The sequence below is a fragment of the Schistocerca cancellata genome, chromosome 3 (genome assembly GCF_023864275.1).
Source record: "Schistocerca cancellata isolate TAMUIC-IGC-003103 chromosome 3, iqSchCanc2.1, whole genome shotgun sequence".
Classification (NCBI taxonomy): Eukaryota; Metazoa; Arthropoda; class Insecta; order Orthoptera; family Acrididae; genus Schistocerca; species Schistocerca cancellata.
In genome coordinates, this window is record NC_064628.1 from 592,419,454 (window position 1) to 592,431,461 (window position 12,008).

At 35.9% G+C, this 12,008-nt stretch overlaps 1 long non-coding RNA gene across 1 annotated transcript; it reads right to left on the reverse strand.

Annotated features, from left to right (window-relative positions):
- Nucleotides 1-1,569: 1,569 nt before the first annotated feature.
- Nucleotides 1,570-8,101, reverse strand: LOC126175466 (uncharacterized). The gene is made up of 2 exons (XR_007535569.1): nucleotides 7,279-8,101; nucleotides 1,570-6,905 (listed from the first exon to the last, which is right to left on the reverse strand). It is a non-coding gene; the product is annotated as an uncharacterized LOC126175466 (long non-coding RNA).
- Between the last annotated feature and the right edge of the window lie 3,907 nt (nucleotides 8,102-12,008).

Consider the following 12,008-nt stretch of genomic DNA (forward strand, 5'->3'; position numbering starts at 1 on the left):
GTAAATTGTGATCACTTCCTCAGTGAGCTCCAGGGAGTGTCTTACTGTCCAAGACCAAAGTCTGCCAACATCTTTGCAACAGGATGAAGTTAATGTGGTTTCTAAATCTATCACCAGGCAATATCCAAGTGTACAGTCATCTTGAGTGATGTTGGAACATAGTGTTACAGACAGTCAAGTCGTTTCCCACATGTGACTCCAGTGAGTACCTGCCTCAGTCCTTTCTTTCACCAAGACCATAAGGTCCAACCACAGATTGTAGATACGTGTCTTGGGTAGTGTCTCCAATTTCAGCATTGAAGTCTCCTTGATTTATTGCATATTCTTTGTTAGGGTGTGTGCTGAGGTCTAATTCCAGTTGTTCTTAGAAATTCTGTACCTCCTCATCAAGTGCTGCAGAATAGGGGCATTGGTCTGGATGATGTTGAGTTTACATGGAGAAGCATTCAATTTGATGGAGATGATCCTGTCAATAACTGGTTCATAACTGAAAACACAGCTGTTCAGATTTCCAGGGACAGCTATTACAACACCACGTCTACTTTGGCCACTACACACTGAAAAGTACAAAGTAGTCTTTCCCTGGGTCATGAAATGGCCACTTCCTCTCCAGTGAGTATCACTAAGCCTGAAAATATCATTCTCACTCATTTCTCTTTCTACTGTAACATGTTTTCCATCTGAAGTAGCCCAACAATGCACAGTGATAATTTGCACTGTGATGTTTGTCCAATGATTTCTTTCAGTTCTGTCCCCCATCCCCCACCTCTCCCTCCCCACTGGAGACTTGAAGCTCTGGATAATTTAGAATTGAGCTCAGCCATGGGATTCTCATTGAAAAATTTCGGTGGTGGTTTGCCATTGTCTTCCACTGACCTCCAAAACTCATCTGCTTGCTGACTCAGTTTCTCACGAGGGTTGGTTATCCATTCCACTGATTTGCTCAGCTTAACAGGGGAATCATGTGTAGGTAGGAAGTTGGAGAACTGAGGAGAAAGAGACCAGGAGAAATCTCTTGCTGATTTCTTCTAATCGCATATCATTCCCATTTTTTCTCGTCAGAGTCTCAAGGTGTTTGCAGAGAATCACCCAGGTCATTTCCAGGGCTCAAATTAGTTTAGTCATGAGTAAACTAAAATCAGAAACTTTTTGTCTTCACTCCTCAGAAAATTTAATTTTATCTTGCCTGGGAGTCGTTACACTCATGTCCTAGAACATGAATCAGTACAGGCAGTATGTTATGTTCTCATACCATAAGATACACCAAAAAATTTATGAGATATATTTTCAGAATATTCTGCTCATAGACAACTGAGTTTCCTTTCTGTCACCAGGACTCAAATTACCTAGGACTACTGGTCAAGTACTGAAAAGATCAATAACATAACAAACTGAGTTGGTGCATTGGCTAAAAGATTTGTGTCATATTCAAGGGAATCTTGTTTCAAATTCTTGTCCAGCCATCCAGATGTAGGTTTTATTTGTTTTCTTTAAATTTTGTCAGGTGCTGGAATAGTTTCTTCATTTAGGCCACACTTGATTCCCTCCCATATTTTTGTTCAGTCAGAGATTGTGCTCTATCACATGAGTTTTATCGCAACTGTAATCTCTTCTACTTTTTAGTAGGGACAATATATGCACATTTCATCTAATGAATTTTGTGAGGGTTTGGCAAATTAAGTAAAAAAAATTGTGGGACAAGGAAACACAAAGATAATGACAAATCATAACAGCAGTGGAAAAGAGAGGGAATGAAAATATCTAGGACAGAAAGTAAAAGTATATATGTGTGAACCAATTCCATTGTAGAACTCTAAAAACACTAGTGCTTGGAGCCAACATTCACTTCATGTGAAGTGCATAAAATATTACTTTCGTCAGAAGCCAAGACCCAGTGGATAACAAGATGTCATCTGCAAACTTCTTAGCCCCAAATGTTCATTTGTTCCAGACCTTCAATTTCACAATTTCAGATATTTACTTGCAGCTGCATGAAAGAGCTGTTAAAGAGTAACTGTGCTGTTTGTGAGTGGTGCCTAGCATTTATATCTTATGCCAGGTCTCAACTGCCTAAAAAATATGTTACTGCAGGAATATTAATCACAGTTTTGTCCTTCTCCAAGAACTGCACCAGTATATTAGATCCCCAACTACCCAAAAGATCATCTGCATGACTTTCCTATGAATTCTTATGTTATGAATGTTTTCTTAGTAATAAACAATGTATTCTTTCACTCTATGAAATGCCTCTTACTCGTTGGTTCATAATGGTGCATCTTGATCCATCTTTTACTGTACTTTCAAACAATGGAAACTCCATGTAGGATTATCAACAATGTAAGAAAAGACAGATTGCTACTTGCCGTAAAGAAGATGTGTCACATTGCAGACCAACACAATTAAAAGACACTTATGTAAAGTTTTCAGTCACAGCCTCCATCAGTAAAAAGGAGACACACATCATTCATACACATGCAAGTATTTGCTTGTGTGGATGAATGGTGTGTGTCTCCCTTTTACTTATGAAGGCTGTGACCAAAAGCTTCATGTAAGAGTATTTTACTGTAGTTTAAAATCAAACAGTGTAAAATCCAGGATGGCATGTAACAATATTATGAAAAGGAAAGTGGCTTTTCACCATTTAGCGAAGATGCTGAGCCACAGATAGGTTCAACAAAAAGACTGTCGCAAATAAAGCTTTAGGCCAGTAAAGCCTTTGTCAAAAATAGACAACACACACACACACTCAGGCAAATGCAACTCACATATATGACTGCAGTCTCAGACAGTTGCCTGAGACTGCAGTTGTATGTGTGAATTGTGTTTACCTGAGTGTGTGTGTCTGTCTGTTGTCTATTTTTGATGAAGGCCTTACTGGCCGAAAGCTTTATCTGTGACAGTCTTTTGGTTGTGCCTGTCTGCAACTCAGCATCTCCGCTATATGGTGAGTAGCAACATTCCTGTTCATAATATTTTTACTGTAGTTTGTTTGAGAAAGCTATCTCCTTCACCCCGTACATAATAATCTTGTGCATAGTGGTCTGAGCAGTGAGACTTTCCATCCTGTGCATGCCTGTACTCAAGAGCCAACTTCCTTGGTATCCATTAGTTACTCATTTACTTATAGTGTACTCCATCTTGCATTCAATTTTGTGCAAATCTGTGACTTGTGTTCAATTCCACTGAAAACTTCACCACTTTGTACTGATTTGGTGGTTGATCTGCCATTTCAGTGTCTCAGCTTGCACACACTCCAATCTCCTACTGTGGAACAACACATATCATCTGGATCCTGTATTGCTTCCTTAAACAATTTTAGGTGAATGGAAATATGGTACCATAAAGAAACCACTGTGTGTGTGTGTGTGTGTGTGTGTGTGTGTGTGTGTGTGTGTGCATGCGTGCACATGTCTGCACTGAAATGGGCCAGCTTGCTGCTTCATTGCCTGTACAACATTTTTATAGGCCATCTTTGTTTGCTTCCTTTACTTTTGTAAATTAAATTCAAAGTTATTCAGGTATTCCATTTACTATATGGTAAATTTTCTTTGTTAATCTAAGCAATGCTAAGATATTTGCCCTTTTATATTACCCATCTTTGTAACCAAGACAAAATTATTTTGTTGTTAAAATAGCAATATAAAATAGATAATTTTTGTTAACATAAGAAACATGACTCTTTTTTTTAATAAAGTATTAGAAAATTGAGGAGATTTGTTAATTGTTTTGGTTGCAAGATATTAGATTTTTGTGTAACAGTTGTTAAGTTACATTCAGATACTAAAGAAATTTGTGATGAATCTTCAGGAACAGTATTTTCCTGAATCACATTCATGATACAGTGTGCAAAATATTAAAGACCAGAAACTGATACTGAGCTACTCTGTGCTCTTCATAGAAAAGTGTGAATAGTGACCTGAAATTCCTTACAGCAGTCACAGAAACTGGAAATGTAATACATGAAAATAAATATGTTTTAATTTGTATTTTACGTATAGGTACTTGTCAATATTATTCAAAAACTGTGGCACAGAAAATGAACTAATAGAACATATCACACTTATCATTACAGTTGTCAGCATTGTCTCAACTTAACTGAGATTGTATCATCTCCTTCCCCTTAGCCTGAGTTTATAAACTCACTAATAAATTATATTTTTCTGTTATATGAGTTTAAATTATTGCTTCATGAATTATCAACTTATAGACATTTATTTAGTAATGGCAGAGAAATACAGTGAGATGTTGGGAAACTTCATATACTTGTATGCCAATACGTATATCCCATCACTGGGAAATTTTAGCATATGCCAATACATATATCCCATCACTGGGAAATTTATGCATTTCTTTAGTTGATTTTAGCAATTAATAATGCCTTATAACCAAACATAGTTAATGAATTTTATCAGGGTTTTTATCTCTCTCATTTGTTGCACTAAGAAATTGTGCTCTAATGACCATTATCCAACAAGCATCCCTTGAACATTACTCTGTAGAAGCACACCACCTAAAGATAGTGAGGAAGCAAAAGAATACAGATTGCACCCTCTGAATGGGTAGTAATGCTCAAATAACTATCCCTCAGCTACAGTCAAGTACACACATGCTTCACATAAGATATAAGGGCAAAAATAAAATGACTGTAATGAGCCTGTCAATGGTATTATACACTCTCTTGTGCAGTAAATGTTGCTTCTCTTTCATATAATGTTAAAGCACAGTTTGAGTACAAGTATCTCTTTGTGCATTTGGAATTGGAAAACCTGATTGTAGCTTTCCGGCAACAGATCATCTGTTTGAATGAATGTTGTTCCAAGGCATCAGACAAAAAGGCTCTGTTTCTTAAGTAATCAAGATATTTGAGAGAAGTATGTGACTCTCAGTACCCTTCTCCAGAGTGCATCTTTCAGTTGTTTTATTTTATTTATCCAAAAGTTTTTCCTATTATGTAAAACTCTTAGAATCTTTTAAATGTAATTTCATTAAAATAAATTAGTTGACACATTTACTGAGCAAATATTTATTTATTGTCTCATAAATATCGCAAACAGTCACAATACATCACTGATATAATATGTTTAGGCTCTCACAGAGAAAAAACTGGGACATTTGTGTTTGTACTTCATATCTAACTTAATTACTACACTTATGCTTAGCTTTTTTGTCAGTTATCATGATATTTTGAAATTTGCAATAGACCTATGATGTTGCAGCAACTGAAAAACGAATATGAAGAATGTTTCTTCACTTTGTGAATTGGAAAGGAAAATGTAGGTACATTACACATAAATAAAATTCTTCTCTTCAGAAATAAAAAAAAAGACTGATATATTTTCTGCAGTGTTTAGTCACTTACTAGGTACTTCTGTACAATTTGTTAATCCTAAAAACTATGTGATATTACTAATCAGTAATCATATACAAATTATACATTTAAGATTTCAGACTGATAGGGAAAGCATGCATACATGACAAACAATATTCAATAAGCACTAGTAACACATGCCACATTGCTCACATTCTTCACAAAATTAACTTTTATATGGCTGCAGTCTCATAGGGAGAAATGGTTTAAGTAAATGGATGCTCATTTATTATTCCTTTGGTTTTGTTTTTACTTGTTGACAGTCGACAAGTTAGAGGCAAGGGTAGGTAATTGCTGCTTTTACCTCCAACACATCTCTTTCTGTATCTTTAAGCATAAGATGGGTTAAACCAATAAAATTCTACTTCCAGAAAACTTGTTGTTCACAAATATTTAAGTAAATGAAAAATATTATATAACACAATTTGTTTCTTGATTAAAAAGTGGAACAATTGAGTGTCCTGAATGATTTTCTTGGGAACCCAGGACATTTATGTGAAAACCAGGACTGTTCTGGCAAAACCAGGATGTCTGGTCAGCCTAGCCTTGGTGCCCCTCATTGGCTAATGCTGCTGTGCAATTTATGGATACAGCAAACAGACTAAAACAACAAATAATATTAGAAGAACTGTATAACATTTAAGAACTTTATTCATGTAAGGGTGACAGCTTTTTCATTTACCTTAATGGTAGGATCATTGTGTAAGCATGTAACACAAATTATCTTTTTGTGGCTATGAAAGTACATATTTGAAATGTTTCTCATTAAGTGCCGATCTATGTGCTGCCCAATAAATGAAGAAACCATAATGACTACAGTTGTCACACAGTGTTACTTGACTAGTCTAAAATATCAAATGCAATTACAAATTACTATTTGGTATCAAAAACTGAATGAACTTGGTTAGCATTAAGACATCTTGTGGAAAGCAATTCATCAGTTGCAATCACTTAACCATGAGCAAACCTCAATATTTATTTATACACACACAACTCATGGAATCTACCAGTACAATAATGAATTGCTTATCACATTAACTTTAAACTTCACTGCCATTTAAAAATTTCATCAATTATTTGTACTGTATCATACTGTCTAAGTTCAGTGAAACTTAACAGCACCAGGTAGGTGCTGTTTTTCAATTTTCCTGCCTTGCAGTTTAGACATCATATGAAATCTATTACCAGGTTTTAAGCTCACCAGCCTGATTTTTGTAGTCTCTCATCCATCACCTCTCTAGTAGCATGTTAGCCATCTGTCATGAAGCTGAAAATCTGATTGAGTTTTGGATGATGTTTGCTAAGTAATGAACACAACACCACAATTTTGGTTTCACTTTTTTGCATATATGTAATCCTCTGGGTTCTTCTGTTTTTATGATGACCACTTTTTCAACTTTGTAAGATTATTAGCACATAAAATTGGCTCAGTACTAACAAACAACCACCAGGTCTATGACAGATATACTCAGGTAAATTGTAGAGTTATTGAAGCACAAATTAATGAAGCACTGTAAAATAATAATTAGTTTTAGTTCTAACAAGTCATTAAAAAATATTTAAGTGTGGCACAAAACAGCTCATAGTTACTCTATACATCACTGTTGTCAACTGTCCTGTGGTAATTAACCAAGCAAAAGTACACTGAAATATTTCATTCCATATGAGAATTGTCACTGTCAACAAACACTTTTTCAAAATGAAAATGCCAGTCCCAGTCTCCTACCAGACATGACCAAATTCAGTCAAAATATTCATTAACTTGAGTTACAGAAATCATTTGAAAGCTTTTAGATGTAACCATTACTGAATTATCAACGATGCTGATACAAGTGTTTTGATGAATAATTGTGTGTAGCTCTTGCATCAGCAAACACCAAGCTCAATGTAAGTGTTGCATGTTTAATGACTTGACCAGGACTGGGCAGACTGCAAACTGGGTGCCCTCCGACTATCTAAAGACTGGCATATGAACAAACTGTTATTTTGGAAACTAGATTTTGTTATTCAGAATGGGCCATAAGTACCGACAAAATTTTTGTTTGGGAAAACTGTGTATTCTAGAAATTTAGAAGACTTTATGGAATCATTTTATGCATTTGTGTATAATGTGTTGGTGCTTTTGGGAATAGTCTTGGCTACTTAACTTTTTTGTGTGCACTTTATCAAATGGGTGTTGTAGATGTTCAGTAAATGAATAATCTTTTCTTTGTGAGAAATGCCTGCTATCAATATACAACATTATCAAGACAGTATTTGTGATACACAGATTGTCAAATAAGTGACACAGTGGAATTAGTCTTTTACCTATTTATTTCTACAAAGACATGCACATATTTCTCGTGACGAAGTCTCTTCCAGGTCTGACTTCATATGTTTACTGCCTCTGGTGTGTATATAACGTGCTACAGTTACAATAACTTCATATGTATTGTTTGAGCTGTACATAATTAAACTTACATTGAAAGTTATAGGCTTTCATGATACGGATTACAGAATGAATCTGACCATTGTGGAAACAATTTAGTATGTTGAAATAAATCAATTTTTACATAAAATTTTTGTGGGATATTCACAGTTAAAATAGACTGATAACATACTGTAATTGCATAATGAATTTCGATGCTGACATTTCTGCATCTTTACATTGAGTTCTATAATTATTACTACTGTTTTCTTGTATCCTTTCTTACAATTCATATTCTCAGTGTGTGTTGACATTTGGTCTAACATATTTTGACAGTTTGTAACAATGCTTTCATAAATCAATTGGCTTAATGTATTAAGCACCTAATTTCATCATAAGTTCATTAGTTTTCATAGATATAGAAATTGTATATGATAATATGCAAAGATTGCATAATAATGTCACCATCTCCGAAATGCATGGTATCATTTGCCACACCCCCCCCCCCCCCCTCCCCCCTTTCCCACATCCACTGAGTACTGCACATAAGAGATATGGGTAACATTCTGTCATGACTTGAATGCACGAGGATAGAAAGTTTGTTGTACAGAGTAATTATAGCATCTGTATGTATTAGTGATATAGAGTAGTGACAAATTCTAATCTGTTGTTAACATTATGTAGACATTTATACAAAATATTCAAATTTTAATCCCTCACAGTTTATATGTAATAATTTCTTTATTATTATTATTATTAACTTGAGTCATGGCATTGGACCACTTTAGTCATTCCATGTTCACTTTGTTTATACTTTACAAAATTATTAACATATGTTTTTCATATAAATGCCTCCTGAATGCCCTCTTTTAACTCCATACTTGTAATCATGTGCAAAACTTGTGTGTGAAGCATTGTAACTTTACCCTTGTCTTATATTAACTCTGCTGCTACAAATTCAGCAGAGGGTGAGTGCACAACCTGTTAAATTATTTGTTTATTTGTTGTCCATATAACAGTTGGTTTTTGGACATTGTCATAGATTTTAGTTCACATATACAAAGGTTTAGTTGACATACATAAGTGCTTACACTGATATAAGTAGTAAGGTCAGAAATTATAATTTTCTTTGTTGCAAAAACAAACTTACACTATGTTCGCACTCATCTGCACAGGGCTTTCACTGCATACCATTGCATCATGCCCTTACATAAGTGAATAATGATTATTATGGTGGGCAGAGAGATCAGTCAGTGAAATATGATATATAAGTCATGAAATAGGGAATTAAGGTTATGATCCTCAGAGTAATGTATGTTTAGAAATTGTTTGAATTATATTGTTGCTTTGTTCATAAAAGTTTACTTTGCTATGAATGATGGTCCTACACTATGTGATCAAAAGTATCTGGACATGTGGCTAAAAATGACACACAAGTTCGTGGCGCCCTCCATTGGTAATGCTGGAATTCAATATGGTGTTGGCCCACCCTTAGCCTTGATGACAGCTTCCACTCTCACAGGCATATGTTCAGTCAGGTGCTGCACTGAGGAGAAGTAACGATATCGGTTGGTGAGGCTTGACATGAAGTCAACATTCCAAAACATCCCAAAGGTGTTCTATAGGATTCAGGTGAGGACTCTGTGCAGGCCATTCCGTTAGAGGGATGTTATTATCATGTAACCACTGTGCCACAGGCTGTGCATTATGAAGAGGTGCTCGATCGTGCTGAAAGATGTAATCGCCATCCCCGAATTGCTCTTCAATGGTGAGAAGCAGGAAGGTGGTTAAAACATCAATGTAGGCCTGTGGTGTGATAGTGGCATGCAAAACAACAAGGAGTGCAAGCCCCATCCATGAAAAACATGACCACACCATAACACCATGTCCACTGAATTTTACTGTTGGCACTACACATGCTGGCAGATGACGTTTTCCGGGGATTCGCCATACCGACATCCTGTCATCAGATCGCCATATTGTGTACTGTGATTTGTGAGTCCACACACCATTTTTCCACTGTTCAAGCGTGGTGTCATTTGGCATTCACTGGCATGATATGTGGCTTATGAGCAGCTGCTTGACCATGAAATCCAAGTTTTCTCACCTCTTGCCTAACTGTCATAGTATTTGCAGTGGATCCAGATGCAGTTTGGAATTACTGTGCGATGGTCTGGCTAGATGTCTGTCTATTACATATTATGACCCTCTTCAACTGTCGGCGGTCTCTGTCAGTCAACAGACGAGGTCGTCCTTTTCGCTGTACATGTTCCTTCACATTTCCACTTCACTGTCACATCAGAAACAGTGGACCTAGGGTTTTTTAGGAGTGAGGAAATCTCGTGTACAGATGTGTGACACAAGTGACACCCATTCAGCTGGCCATGTTCGAAGTCCGTGATTGCTGTGGATTGCTCCATTCTGCTCTCTCACGATGTTTAATGACTACTGAGATTGCTGATATGGAGTACCTGGCAGTAGGTGGCAGCACAATGCTCCTCATATAAAAAATGTATGTTTTGGGGGGGGTGTCGTGTTACTTTTGATCAAATAGTGTGTATATATACTACAAACATTGATACATTTGGAATCTGAAGTAGTTCTAGCAGAACAGTTGCAGGCAAAGAAACAGTTCTTTATGTTACAGTCACTGCAATTTACTATATGTGCAATTTCAATTTCCAACTTGAAAACTGAATATTGTACACAGTGGTACACAAGGAATCTGAAATAGTTATAGCAGAGCAGTTGTAGGTAAATAAACAATTCAATACATCATAAACCTTTATGTTGTCTATGTTCAAAATTCAGATCCTCACTTCCCAAACTGGTACACTGAAGACAACCTTTCGAATAATGCTACAGGCTTCAGTAATGTTTCTATCTCAGAACTCAAGCACGTGCAGATCCCAGGTCAATTTAGCCCACCTTACCTGCATGACTGCAACCAGCAAAATACCATGATCTCTGCCTTGTATGCTCTATCCTGAGTTTTGTCATGCTACCCTAGTTATATTAATATCCATATATCTGATCGTTATCAGTTACAAATGTCTTTTGTTATGTTCAAATACTTCAAACAAATACATTACACAGTTCTATACACAATTGTTGCTATCACAATATACTATGATGTTTTCATGTCACAATTATTTTCTTAGCACATTGCACAAACCAGAACACCAATTGCTCATCGACACAGGTACTTCATTGTAGTTTGGAAGGTAGGAGACGAGATACTGGCAGAAGTGTAGCTGTGAGGACCGGGCATGAGTCGTGCTTCGGTAGCTCAGATGGTAGAGCACTTGCCTGCGAAAGTCAAAGGTCCTGAGTTCGAGTCTCGGTCGGGCACACAGTTTTAATCTGTCAGGAAGTTTCATATCAGCACACACTCCGCTGCAGAGTGAAAATCTCATACTTTATTGTTTCTTGCCCTTTTCACATTATACTATTCAAATTCATCTACAATTACAAATATATTAATTTACTGTTTAATGAATATAGAAAGTTAAATATCAATGTAAATTACTCACACAGATGCTAATCGCTTTATGTATTTTTGGGTAACTCTGTTTTAGGCATACAATTTCACCCCTCCCATTGCTTACCTTACCCACCTAAGCTCCACAACAGACAACATTTCTATAGCCATCAAATCTATCATATTACAGTATTATCACCTGTTATCTTACAGCATCACCATTGTCTGAAATATCACATGGTCTCCAATACCAACAGTCCACTCAGAGCACAATTAAATAAAAACATAGACAATACTAAATAACTGGAATGCACAGTTAGGCTTTACAGTTTCTAATATCATGTGATTAAAAGAGTTCAATGAACATTTAATTACCTTAGGTAACAGTATTATTAATAGTACAGTTATATGATTAAATCATTTATGTTTCAGATAGTATAACTCATTCATATATACAAGCTTTTAGAAACTAGTACAAGTTGTTCTAGCTTTGGAGATACATTAGTGCATGTGGAGCCAAGGATTACAAGATAAAACGCAAATTAAATCTATTATTTATTAGAATGGCTGTGACTGTTTGGTCAGTACATTGAGTAGAATTCACAACATGACTGTGCAAGTAGTATGCCTATATCTGACATGAATTTTCAGAATTATATTAAATTAAATCCATTGGTTTCTGTTCCTTCATCCTCTGTACAATTTGTTACTGTAAAATAATCTTTAGTATCAGAAGCTGCAAGTTAAGCTCA